This window comes from Canis lupus, chromosome X, assembly GCF_011100685.1.
Source record: "Canis lupus familiaris isolate Mischka breed German Shepherd chromosome X, alternate assembly UU_Cfam_GSD_1.0, whole genome shotgun sequence".
In the NCBI taxonomy this organism is placed as follows: domain Eukaryota; kingdom Metazoa; phylum Chordata; class Mammalia; order Carnivora; family Canidae; genus Canis; species Canis lupus.
Genome location: NC_049260.1, coordinates 115670734 through 115684504, shown reverse-complemented (window position 1 = coordinate 115684504; position 13771 = coordinate 115670734). Strand labels below are relative to the sequence as shown.

The 13771-nt window shown below is 41.4% G+C and overlaps 2 long non-coding RNA genes across 2 annotated transcripts in view; both read left to right on the top strand.

Moving 5' to 3' along the window:
- Nucleotides 1–8643, top strand: part of LOC119868529 — an 86022-nt gene extending 77379 nt beyond the window's left edge. The window contains exons 5-7 of the long non-coding RNA XR_005386489.1: nucleotides 5772–5839; nucleotides 7122–7258; nucleotides 8439–8643. This is a non-coding gene — a long non-coding RNA (uncharacterized LOC119868529). The remainder of the gene's footprint in view (nucleotides 1–5771; nucleotides 5840–7121; nucleotides 7259–8438) is intronic.
- A 1537-nt stretch (nucleotides 8644–10180) lies between these two features.
- LOC119868529 overlaps nucleotides 10181–13771 on the top strand; it is a 39847-nt gene continuing 36256 nt past the window's right edge. Inside the window, exon 1 of the long non-coding RNA XR_005386485.1 lies at nucleotides 10181–10293. This is a non-coding gene — a long non-coding RNA (uncharacterized LOC119868529). The remainder of the gene's footprint in view (nucleotides 10294–13771) is intronic.

Below are 13771 nucleotides of genomic sequence, written 5' to 3'. Positions count from 1 at the left end.
TACTAAAGAATAGATGCCAGCTAATGTTCAGGATATGGAGGAAATGTTAACACATTCATTCATTAGGGCATTTATAGATGTTCCTGTTGGAAGTACAGCCATACATTTGAAGCAAGTCATTTATCTACAAAAGCCTTCAGTGCATATGAAGAAGTGAAAGTATGCTTCTCATAGGTACTTTGGGATTCCATATAAATGGGGACATGGGTTTCCTAAACGCTTTTTAGGCCCAGACTTGAATCACACAAAGCTTTGGTTAAGTATATGTGAACATCCCATATGATATAAAGATACAAGGTTCTAGAAGATTTGACCGCCTCCAGTTCCTTACCCCCTTTTCTCATTAGGATCTCCATCGCCCCTAGTTTCAGCTGCCCCGGCTCCCACTTTGACTTCCACATTATTTTTCACACCTCTGGATTCTCCCTACCCTAGTCCACTCTCCAGGGACCCCCCAGGTGATTTTTCTAAATATAAATTTGATCATGTTACTACCTTGCTGAAACCCACAAGGCCTTCAGTCTCCTTAGCATGCCATGCGAGGTCCTCCTGGATGTCACTGCTGCCGACCTGATCGGCTACATCCTGCCATTCTCCCCTTTGACCCCATGAGATGTCTCACCATGACCACAAGATGTCCAGCACTTGCCCAGCTCTGTGCCTTCGCACCTGCTCTTCCCTTCCCACCTTCTGCAGCCAACACAGTTCCCCTCACCCTTCTAGGTCCGGCTCAAAGATACATTTTGCTAGGTTCTCCTGCCCAGACGCAGTTAGTGGCTGCCTCCTCTCTATCTAGTCTCAACACATGCGCTGTGTGTACCCTTCTAGCATGGCATTTCCAACTCTCCATTAGCATTTGTTTTATGCACCACTTGATTGTGAACTCCTGGAGGATTAGAGCTGGAGTTTCGCATAGTGTTTAATAAATGTTTGTTACATGAATGAATGAGTTAATGAGTTAATTATCCCCCCCACCCCCCGCCATGGACATTAGTCAGCATTCAAAACAGTCTGTTTCCACTTGGGAATCCTTTTATTTCCATATAGTGTAATGAGGCCTCTTAAGTTTAGCAGAGGTCTGGGGAAAGGAAATGTAATAAATGGGAAGGTATTTTTAAATAGGCATGTGTGTGCATTACTTTAAACCTTTTAAAGACAGAAGTTATACTCCAGAAAAACATTATGGGGAATCCCTGGGTGGCTCAGCAGTTAAGCGCCTGCCTTTGGCCCAGGGCGTGATCCTGGAGACCCGTGATCAAGTCCCACATCAGGCTCCCTGCATGGAGCCTGCTTCTCCCTTTGCCTGTGTCTCTGCCTCTGTCTCTCTCTCTCTCTGTGTGTGTCTCTCATGAATAAATTAATAGAATCTTTAAAAAGAAAAAAACATTATGAATGAGAATGTGAAAAAATGGTTTGTTGGAAGCTGTGGTCATCAAGACAGTGTGGTACTGGCACAAAAACAGACACACAGATCAATGGAACAGAATAGAGAACCCAGAAGTGGACCCTCAACTTTATGGTCAACTAATATTTGACAGAGGAGGAAAGACTCTCCACTGGAAAAAAAGACAGTCTCTTCAATAAACGGTGCTGAGAAAATTGGACATCCACATGCAGAAGAATGAAACTAGACCACTCTCTTGCACCATACACAAAGATAAACTCAAAATGGATGAAAGATCTAAATGTGAGACAAGATTCCATCAAAATCCTAGAGGAGAACACAGGCAACACCCTTTTTGAACTTGGCCACAGTAACTTCTTGCAAGATACATCCCCAAAGGCAAGAGAAACAAAAGCAAAAATGAACTATTGGGACTTCAAGATAAGAAGCTTTTGCACAGCAAGAGATAGAATCAACAAAACTAAAAGACAACCTACAGAGTGGGAGCAGATATTTACAATACGTATCAGATAAAGGGCTAGTTTCCAAGATCTATAAAGAACTTACTAAACTCAACACCAAAGAAACAAACAGTCCAATCATGAAATGGGCAAAAGACATGAAGAGAAATCTCACAGAGGAAGACATAGACATGGCCAACAAGCACATGAGAAAATGCTCCGCATCACTTGTCATCAGGGAAATACAAATCAAAACCACAATGAGATACCACCTCACACCAGTGAGAATGGGGAAAATTAACAAGACAGGAAACAACAAATGTTGGAGAGGATGTGGAGAAAGGGGAACCCTCATACACTGTTGGTGGGAATGTGAACTGGTGCAAGCCACTCTGGAAAACTGTGTGGAGGTTCCTCAAAGAGTTAAAAATAGATCTGCCCTATGATCCAGCAATTGCACTGTTGGGGATTTACCCCAAAGATACAGATGCAGTGAAACGCCGGGACACCTGCACCCCTGATGTTTCTAGCAGCAATGTCCACAATAGCCAAACTGTGAAAGGAGCCTCGGTGTCCATTGGAAGATGAATGGATCAAGAAGCTGTGGTCTATGTATACAATGGAATATTCCTCGGCCATTAGAAACGACAAATACCCACCATTTGCTTCCACGTGGATGGAACTGGAGGGTATTATGCTGAGTGAAGTAAGTTAATCGGAGAAGGACAAACATTATATGGTCTCATTCATTTGGGGAATATAAAAAAATAGTGAAAGGGAATAAAGGGGAAAGGAGAAAAAATGAGTGGGAAATAACACGGAGGGAGACAGAACGTGAGAGACTCTTCACTCTGGGAAACGAAGTAGGGGTGGTGGAAGGGGAGGTGGGCGGGGGGTGGGGGTGACTGGGTGATGGGCACTGAGGGGGGCACTTGATGGGATGAGCACTGGGTGTTATTCTATATGTTGGCAAATTGAACACCAATAAAAAATAAGTTTATATAAAAATACACACACACACAAAAAAGAATATGCAGTTTATACCTGCTGGATGAAGAAGCAAAAGGCACTAAAAAAAAATGGTTTGTTGGGATGCCTGGGTGGCTCAGTGGTTGAGCATCTGCCTTTGGCTTAGCGTGATCTGGATCTAGGGATCGAGTCCCACATCGGGCACCCTGCGAGGAGCCTGCTTCTCCCTCTGTCTATATCTCTGCCTCTGTGTCTCTCATGAATAAATAAAGTCTTAAAAAAAAAAAAAGTCTGTTGCATAGTAGCTAGGGGTGAAAAGTTCTTTTCTTTTCTTTTTTTTCTTTAAGCTCTAGACCCAACGTGGGGCTCGAACTCACGATCTTAAAGTCAAGAGTCCATGCTCTACGGAATGAGCCAGGCAGGTGCCCCAAAGAGTTTTCTTAACCCTGGGAATGATAAAGTGATAACCTGTATTTCAATCACCTCCCTTCACCTGCTTTTGCCGGTGTGTTTGCTTCATGGAAAAGAGTCACCAGGTGGTTTCATCCAGACCTCTGGTCTCTGAAAAGTACAAAGGACATATTTTCATATTCATTGTTCTTGATTTTCATAATCTTATGAAGATCAGGTGAGATTTAAAAATGTGGTAGCATGGTTTAAAAATAACTTGTTTGCTGTAGGTAAAAATTATTTGTTCGGCTTACAAAACTGGAAATTTCTTCATCCAAAACTTAATTTACAGGTTTACTTTGGTATAATTCGATTCATGGCACAATGTGCATTTTTTATTTTATTTAAAGATTTTATTTTGGGGGATCCCTGGGTGGCTCAGAGGTTTAGCGCCTGCCTTCGGCCCAGGATGTGAAGCTGGAGTCCCGGGATCGAGTTCCACATCAGGCTCCCTGCAAGAAGCCTGCTTCTCCCTCTGCCTGTGTCTCTGCCTCTCTCTCTCTCTCTCTCTCTCTCTCTCTCTCTCTTTCTCTCTCTGTCTCTCTCTCTCTCTCTGTGTGTGTCTTTCATGAATAAAGAAATAAAATCTTTTAAAAATAAAGATTTTATTTTTGGCATACCTGGCTGGCTCAGTAGAAAGAACACACAACTCTTAATCTCGGGGTTGTGAGTTTGAGCCCCACGTGGGTGTAGAGAGTACTAAACAAATAAACAAACTTATAAATTTTTTATTGATCTCACAATCCTGAGATCAAGAGTCATATGCTGCACTGCCTGAGCCAGCCAGGCACCTAAGAGGTGTGTGCTTTTTTTTTTTTTTTTTTTTTAGATCGAAAGAGGTCTTAAGACCATTTTTTTTGCATTGTAGATGACAGATTTGAGGAGACTTTGAGGTCATTACTACTTAGAGAAAAAGAAATAACCATTGGCAATATAATAGGTGCTATGTCATAAAAAAGCCACACACAGTTTTTAATTTACCAGTTCTGGGGATAACCAAAATACATATTTAAAAAATCTTGATTTGTCTATTTAAGAATTAAGCTGGGGCACCTGGGTGGCTCAGGCAGTTGGGTGTCCAACACTTGATTTCAACTCAGGTCACGATCTCAGGGTCATGATCTCTGGGTTGTGAGATCAAGCCTGGCATGGAACTCTACACTAAGCATGGAGCCTGCTTAAGATTCTCTCCTCTGCTCCTCCCACTCCTATCTTCCTCCACCCTCCAGCCCATGCTCCTGCTCTCTCTGTCTCTCTCTCTCTCAAAAAAGAAAAAAGGGGAGAGGAAGAATCAAGTCAGAGACCTATGCACTTATTTACCAAATCAGCCTTTAAGTTTTGTTTCTATCAAATTTACTTAATTCAATTGTTTATAGCAATTTTAGTAATATTAGGGTTATCCAGATAAAACCAAATGAATAGTGCTAGAAGTTTTCTAAGTCACAAGCTACCTCTCTGCTGTGATTCAGCAACTTGTAGCAATTGCAGAGCAAAAAAATCTGTAGCCATCTGACTGGTTTCAGAGCTCGAAGAGAGAGAGGCTTCAGGTGCCTGAATCCACACTTCCATGCTTGAGGAAGCCAGGCAGCCAGCCCAGAGGGGAGCCTACCTCTCCTCTGGGCTCTGGGCTCAGGGCTCAGGGCTTCTGCACCGTTTGGAACTACTGGAAGATTTTGTCAGCCTGAGGAATCAATAGGCAATGTGCTGAGTGTTTTTCTTTTGAAAAGAAGAAGAAGAGGAAGAAGAAGAGGAGGAGGAGGAATGTAAGCCTAAGCTTGGAGCCCAATGTGAGTCTGGACTTCCTACGTTACATCAATGCCCACATGGCCTGTCAGTAACTGATGGGCTTTCAGGTGAGAAAGACCAAAGACACCCCTCAAAGATACTGTTGCCCCTAAATCTCATTCATTTGCATTCTAAGACCCATGGTGGGTGGGTCAGATGTAAACACAAGACCTGTATGTGGCCCAACATCTCAGGCTTCTGAAAGCTCCAGGCTTCAAAGGCAGCTGTGAGCTTTGCCTCTGAGCTCCTCCTCTGTGCCTGACAAATGCTTGACAGAAATCTTTGCATGGGCGTCGGGGGAGTTTTTGCTTGTACAGTGCTGTCATGATGTGACCTTTCTCATTTACTATTTAAAGAGTTTTGCTATGAATAACTGTTAAAATTTACCCGGGTGCCATTTAATGGAAATCCTCAAAGGCTTCTGAAACAATTTCATTTACAATGAAGTGATAGAATGCAATAAAAATATCCGGCTCCTGTGAATCTCTAACTCACCATGTCAACTTTTCCAAGTTCCCTTCCCTTCAAAATGCTTCTGTTTTTGTTTTTGTTGGTGTTGTTTTATCCATGCCCAGTGCAGAGCTCGAACTCACAACAGTGAGGTCAAGACCTGAGCCGAGATCAAGAGTTGGACACTCAACCCCCTGAGCCACCCGGGCACCCTCTGTTTTTTATGTGCTTAAATGGAGAGAATTCTCCCTTCTTTTTCCTTTCTTCTCAAGGCTCTTCTGATGAATGAAACCTGGGCCCATTGGAAGTGATTCTTGTGGTCACAGCTTAGATGACAGAGGTAAATGGAGAGTTTAAAAAAGGACACAATTTCTTTCCCACAGAGCTTACCCAAATCCTGCCAAGCCAAGCCATTTTCTTTACCTGCCCTGCAAAAGCCAAATTGCTCCTCTCACATTGCGAAATCACTGGGCTGCTCTCCCCAGCTCTTGGCTGTGGAGCTAACAGCAGAGCAAAGACACTGTGCCCTCCCCCCAAGACTGCTGTGGCACTGGCCCTCGTCCTGAGCACACGCAGGCACGCACACATGCACACACATGCACGCACACTTTTGGAATGAGGTAAAAACACTGTAAAAATGTAAACGCAGCGTGTGTACCAGGAGAAGCACCCCACCCTCTCACTTCGTGTGAGACCCCACAGGAGAGGACAGTGGCGTGAGAGACCGGTAGCCAGCCGGACAAGAGGTTGCCAGAGGTTTATCAAAAGTGATCCTTGTGGAAAGAGCTCTTCCTTGGGCGAGAGGAATTTGGGCCAAGTTCATTGAGTCACTGGTGTCATAGGCCCAGGACAGGTTACATCCTCTATGGGGCCCCCGGCAAGGTGAAGGTGGAGGGTCCCTTGTTCCAACATTATTAAAAATTTTAAGAGGCACTAGAGCAGCGGAGCATGAAACCAAACTCAGGTTCCCTTGAGTTCCCGTGTGACTGACCGTACAGGCATCGTGCCCACGACGTAGGCCCTGCACACAGGTCTGAGGCCCAGGGGCCCTGGCACGCCTCAGCCTGTGACCCCTGGTTTCTGCCCTCGTGACCGACTCTGCGAGTTTCTCTCCCTTCAGCATCCACAAAGAAGATGCTCCTCATTTTCTTTTTTTTTTTATTTTTTTATTTTTTTATTTTTTATTTTATTTTTTTTTTGCTCCTCATTTTCTTTACCCATTTTGCCTTCTGCTTTTCGCTTAGAGAATGTGAAGATTATTTACCTAAGAACCTGCTGGTGATAACAGGGCAAGGCTTACGACATATGGCTCTCTAGAAGACCAATCTGTACTTCCGGCTGTGGACCGTCTGTGGTTAGATATAAGAGCAGGGCCACTTGGCCTCATCTTCTCCCCCATTTCCTTGATCACGAGGGGTCACTTCCCTGAGCCCAGGGTGCCACAGCAGCTTCTGGACCCCAGTTTCCTCTCTGCCCAGATGCTCAGATCATTCTTTCTGCCTGCGGGCTCGTTGCTTCCTTGTTGAGCCTGTGAGATCCGGTGATGGAGCAGACAGGACATGGGTTTGAAGGCAAGTCAGAACAGGTTTCAAGTGACACCTTTGCCACTTTTTGTTTAACAGGTACATTTGAGTCTGGAAACGTTAACTCATCAATCATAACCATCCTGTGAGGACAAATATGACCACTGTCACCTCATTGCAGATGAAGAAACTGAGGCCCATAGAGATTAAGTGACTTGCCCAAGATCACACAGTTGGTGAGTGGCACAGCTGGGCCTCAAAGCTTGGCAAGCGAGCTCTGCAGGGCCTGCTCTCAGATGCTTCCATGCTGAATGAGGTGGCATCTCCCTGTACCCACCAGGGCAAACATTGGAACACCCTGAACGTTTCCTCCTGGTAACCTAGCTCTGATCATCTCAAGCGTGATTACAGGGACTCACATTAGAAATGCCTACGAAAGACTTCCTTAGGCCCTATATAAATATTAACAGTTCCACGACTTTTACTTTGCTTGAAGGGCTTTCCATTATTTATAGAATTGAGTCCAAATTTTTTATTCTGGCTTTCAAAGCCATCAAAAGGTAAGTTGAGCCAGCCCTTCCATGCTCTTCCCTGTTCTTCACAGGCTTATTTCTGTCTTTATATGTTCAAGCTTGCTGATTCCCCAAGCCTCTCCTCAATTCCAGGCTCTTTCTGTGTCCTGCCTCCTCAAAGCAGCCTTCTCAGATAATGCCAGTGTAGTGTGCATTGATCTTTTTCTTCTCTGACCCTGACCTCTCATATCCCTTTCAAGGATAAGTAGCTCATGTTCCCCACTTGGTGATAAATTCCTTGAGGGCAGGAGCCATGTCTTATTTTGAGTGCATATGTTATGTCTCCCCGGCACATACAGGAGGTTCCTGACACACACAGGCAGTGGCTAGCAATTTTTTTTCCTTTCCCCTGGAGTCTCGGCCTCGTGCTGGGCACATGCTGGGCCTTCATGAACACTTGTGGATTTGTCTTAGATGTGCATAGCATCTGTTCGAGCGTTCGGCACACAATGAGCACTCCATAGATTGTATTTTTAGAGACAATCTGTTACCACATAAGGACTACCAGAAATTACTCATACTCTTTGTGTAAATGGATTTATACAATTATAATGTTTAGGAGCTGAAATAAAGATGAGGGAAAGAAAATCATGAGACTTTTTTTTAAGCCAAAAGGAACAATAGAATTTCTAGTCCAAATGTTTTCCCTGGTGTGTCACAGAACAGGTGTGAGGTTTGTTGAAAATAATTTGTTATTAATAATAGTTAATGTGTCAAGTTTGCAAATGATTTACTATTTTTTATGAATTGAAGTGGATTCCAGGTTTCCCCAGAAATAAGCTCATTTTAATTCAATTGCTTTCTTGACTGGGAAGGCTAAGTCTACCTACATTCTCTTTCACAGACATGGATGCTAAATCCTAGGGCTTCTTGTTTTTTTGGTGAATGGTCCTGTCCTCAGACCCTCCTCAGTCAGCAAATCAGAAAGAATCAGTGTGCTTAAAGACCAAAACAAAGTAGAACTCAAGAAAATATAAAGTCTTACACAGGAAAATGTTTGTTTCCTGATCAGGGATCAAGATTTGGGAAAGATTTGGGAAAGATTTCTCTTGGACAGGCAAGGTAAGAGGATTTTGTGAAACTCTGTATTTTGTGTCCCTCTGTTATAAATGATTCGGGGAGGGGCACCTGGGTGGTTCAGTCAGCATTTTTGCCTTTGGCTAAGGTCATGACTGGGGGTCCTCCCTCTCCCTGTGCATCTGCTCCCCACCCCCGCTCATGCACGCTCTCTCAAATAAATAAATAAATAAATAATCTCTTAAATGAGTACTTGGGGGAAATATATATTTACCCTCCTCCTAAGATTTCACCTTATCTTTGTACATATATCCATCCTTGGATATTTGACTTTGTTTTAGAGAGAAACTCTACAAGTCCAATTCAAAAACAATGAACTGCATCAACACAGGCAGAGACTCCCCCCATTTTAATCTGTAAAAGCAAAAAAATTAGCTTAGTTTTGAAATTTCAGAACATTTGATCTGTTTGCATAGCAGAACTGAACAACTTTCTGATGAATTTGCACAATGCAAAATCTGAATAAATACAGTTTCAAACTAATAAGATTCCTTTAACAAGTCCCTCTCTCCAATTACCCAGATGATTGCTTAACATGTACTTGTTTTTTAGACATCAATTTAGTAGATAAAAAATATTTTGTTCCAAAATTTCAAGTTAAACACTTGAAATGTAATCATACTCTAAGTCCTTAGTATCTCAGTGGAATCTCTCTTTTTTTTTTTTTAAGATGACAACTGGCGGGGGTGGGGGGGCACCTGGCTGGCTCAGTCAGTGGAGCATGCAACTCTTGATTTTAGGTTGTGAGTTTGAGACCCATGTTGGGGGGAAAGATTACTTAAAATATACAGCCTTAAAAAAGACGATAGCTTGGACTGGAATAACCTACATTTCCTTTTTCCTAACCTTCTGTAACATGACAGGAAACACATAGCAAAGTATAGCTGGATTTTCCTTTCATTCACTAATGTTTTTAATAAGCCCCTCAGAAACCTCTGGAAAGCAGAGGAAGTCTTTGAATGGATGTTTTTCTCTTTTCCACTCTTACAAAGATCATGTCAGCTGAATATTACAAGACTGAGGGGCCTTTATGTTTTTGTTTCCAGTTAAAATCTATTTGACCAGATAGAGACACATTGGCCCAGCAATAAAACTGTGGCTGAAGTTTATGATCAGAAAGAGGCCAAACGCCACTTGTCAGCTAAGAGCTTTGCTCACTGGAATGAATCATTGCATTTCTGAAGCTCAACTGGGTTGTCCAAGGGTTCATTGGTTTCCCTGATGATAAGAAACTTGCCAGGGTTGGCTAAAAGGATGGGATGAGGAACAAGTGAGTGGGAAAATGCTCTATGCCTGAAATGTGATAATAGGATCTCCCTAGATAAAGTTTAACTTCTTTAATTATAACACAGAAAAATAAACATTTCAACCCCACAGAGTACTCCCCTGCAAAACAGCTACATGAAAAGCCCATCACCTCCCCTGCTCCACCTCCACCAAAAAACAAAACAAAACAGTAAGACGTTGCAAATTACAAATAAATTTTAAAAAGTGGCTTGAACATTTTTTAGGTCAAGTTTGAGAAGAGAAATTGATCCAAGGAGAATAGTGCATTTGAATCCTGTAAAAATGAAATTAGGGTCAAGCTATGTCTGAATTAGCGACTTGAAAGAGGAAGTGGGGTAAGAGATCTTCATGTTGAATCACCTGAGTAATTGTCTCAATGTTTGTTTTGTGTATAACCACCGCTCCCAAAATAGCTTAGAATCCTAGAATGTAAAAGTTAGATATGTCCATTGAGTTCATCTGGTCCACCACGGCTCCCAGTTGGAGAAACTGGAACCCAGGGGGAGCTATGACTTGTTCTCCTTACAGCTTTTTGGCTTTTTGAAGATCAGAAGCTCAGATCCTAGGACTCCTCATTATGAAACACTACCTGTAAGTTCTTACTCTGTATAAATCAGACTTTATGAGACAACCATGTTCTGACAAGAATGTGGTTTAATATGGTCTTGAACCCAAAGAATTTCTCTCTTATCTGGAACACTTAAGAAACAAACCAATTAAATCTACAGAGCCATAGGAAGAACTATGTGATAAGCTCTAGAAGAATTCATCATTCAAGCTTGTCAGGGAGTGCACTTTCTCTCAACTCAGAATCTCCCAATTCCAAAAGCCAATAACAAGGCAATCTCACAGCTCAGCAGTAAAGCTACTTTTAAATCTAGAATGAGATCATTGGGTTCAATAGACAGACTCAAGTATCACTTAAAATTGGGCCTGCTTGCATGTAATAAACTTGGGATCTTGGCTATGTGTTACCATAACTTCTCTGCCATCCTCATAGGGTGTGTCTTGTATGTGTGTGTATGTGTGTGTGTGTATGCCTCTGAAAATGAGTTCTGAAAATGTTCCAAGTGAACATTTGTTTCAGACTTCCTGGAATAGCTAGAAATCCATTGTAATTATGCTTTGAACTTATATCCTCCAGTTTTCAACCTTTTCTTCATTGTTCACATGAAAGCCAGAGTCTTATTCATTTATTTATCAAGGAAATATTTACTGGAGAGTTACTATGTTCTGAAACACTGTGTCAGGTGTTAATGATGTGAAGATGAAAGGGGGTTGAGAAGCGAGGGACTTGGCCAAGGATTATCCATTCACCCATCCTGTCTGCCCAACAGTCACTCATGATCTGGAAAGTACCCGATATTTCATGTTGAAGCCAACATTCTGTCAAGGTCAGATCTGTCCAAAAATGCCAGGTAACTGGATTTGACAGATAATTCGCTCAAATATTCCTTTTTAGGCAAAAAGGAACATTTTTTGCCTAAATAGAAAATAGCAAATAGAAAATAATGTTTGAAAATTAAATTAATAAAAATGATGTATACTAATTACCAAGTGGTTGCCCAGGGAAACATGGATCCAGGTGCATTTCCAGACCCCTTCTGGAATGACAACATCTATCTTGATGATCTTTTTTCAGTATCAATGGACACATCTGACTTGCTGATGACCAGCATTCAGAATAGGGAGCTATGCATTGCTTTTGTTCCCATTCCCTTTCAAGTAATCTTTTTTTAAAAGATTGATTGATTTAAAAGATTGATTGATTGATTGATTTCAGAGAGAGAGAAAGGTGGGAGGGGCAGAAGGAGAGAGAGTCCCAAGCCGAATCCATGCTGAGCACTAAGTCTGATGGGAGGCTTGATCCCACAACCCTGAGACCAGGACCTGAGCTAAAACCAAAAGTTGGGTGCTCAACCGACTGCGCCACCCAGGCAATCTTTTTAAATGACCAGATAATCTAGTGTATCAAACACCAGCTCTCATTCTTCAACAAAACAGTTCAAAATGAGGCTAGTCTAATTGTTTTAGCCATCTTGTGAAGGCTACACGAATATGCTGGATATATTCTGCATATAGCGACTTAATAATCTCAAGAAGGGGATGCTTTGTTCTCAATACCTTCCTGTTCACCACAGGAATCTCAAATCCTTTGTTAGGCTATACATTTGTGAATGGAGTGTACCTGGCAATATATTCTGATGTTCAACCAAATACAAATAGCCAAAGAAGCCACTTTGCTATATGTATATATATATATATATATATATATATATATATATATATATACACACAATTAGAGCAACAAATGCATCTTTCTCTCTCTCTCTCTCTCTCTCTCATTTTAACTCTAGTCTTTGCAAACATAGTGATAACATCTCCATGAGTGAATTCATAGTTTCTATTCCTTGGATTTGCAAGTCAATCTGTCTTATTTTATAAAATATAAATTTATCAGATTACTTTTGGTATTAGAATTTTTAAAGGATTTTATTTATTTATTCATGAGAGACAGAGAGAGCGAGAGAGGCAGAGACACACAGGCAGAAGGAGAAGTAGGCTCCTGGCTCCCTGTGGGGAGCCTGATGCGAGACTCAATCCCAGGACCCCGGGACCATGACTTGAGCCTAAGGCAGACGGTCAACCACTGAGCGACCCAGGTGCCCCTGGTATTGGAATTTTTATCATGAAAACCAGTTGGCTGTGGAGTGGGTGTGTGTGTGTGGTGGGTGTGTGGGGAAAATCAGTAGACTTTCAATTCCTGGAGAGACATCTCTGTTTGAACTGGTTTTTGTTACTCTTTTTACTTTTAATTTTTAAGTCTGATACTAATGGACATTCATGGAAAAGTATTAATATGTTTTAAAGAAACTCATTTTACCCTTAATATGTAAATTATAATATATAAGGACTAGAAGACCTTAATTTGTAAACATTTGAACAGTTTATATCAAAGTTCCAGTAATACTTTGTCATTAATTCCACTTAAGATTCTAAAGAATTTTTCTAATTCAAAATACTTTGTCATTAATTCCTCTTAAAATTGTAAAGAACTTTTCTAACTAATTCAAATGTGCTTTTCTAGTGAATATTTATTAACTGAATGCTAAGTCTAGCATAAAATGCCTGTATAAACAGTTTATCCAATAGAACACAATGTAATTGGTCACTTTTTCAGTATTTCAGTTGGCCAATTAACAGTCCAAATTTTGACATTCAAGTTTTGAAACAGTGTCACTATTTGGCACAGAAGTCTACACGAGAGCTTGTTTCATTTGCCATTTATTCCAGTAACTTGACAACAATTATTTGCAACTAAATCTAACAGTATTCGTACAAGTACTTTCAAGCTAAAATACTGCTAAAAAATTCCAAACGCACATGCAGTTCAATGTATTTACATAATACCATATTTATTATAAAACCTGTGACTCTAAGCACTTTATAGGATGTGAATTCAGGAGTCACTACCCTCTAAGAAAACATGGCCACATCTGAAAGAGGAGATGCTGCTGACAAGAGTCCTGTGTTCAATTGAGTTGAAACGGGCTGGCTACTTGGGCTGTTCAGGAATGCTACTGTGCCATCACAGAATCGCTCGATAGCTCAATTCACACAACACAGCAGCAAATTTTCAAGTATGAGCCCTTAGCAACCAAGAGAGTGGTAACACAAGCAGCACTAGCAAAACACACTCTTATTATGCAGGTAGGCTCTGTTTTAAGCAAAGTCGATATTGAAAATCCCAACATACAAAACAGATGAATTAGAGTGATTACTTGTACTATAAAATGGTTTTCTGCTTTATAA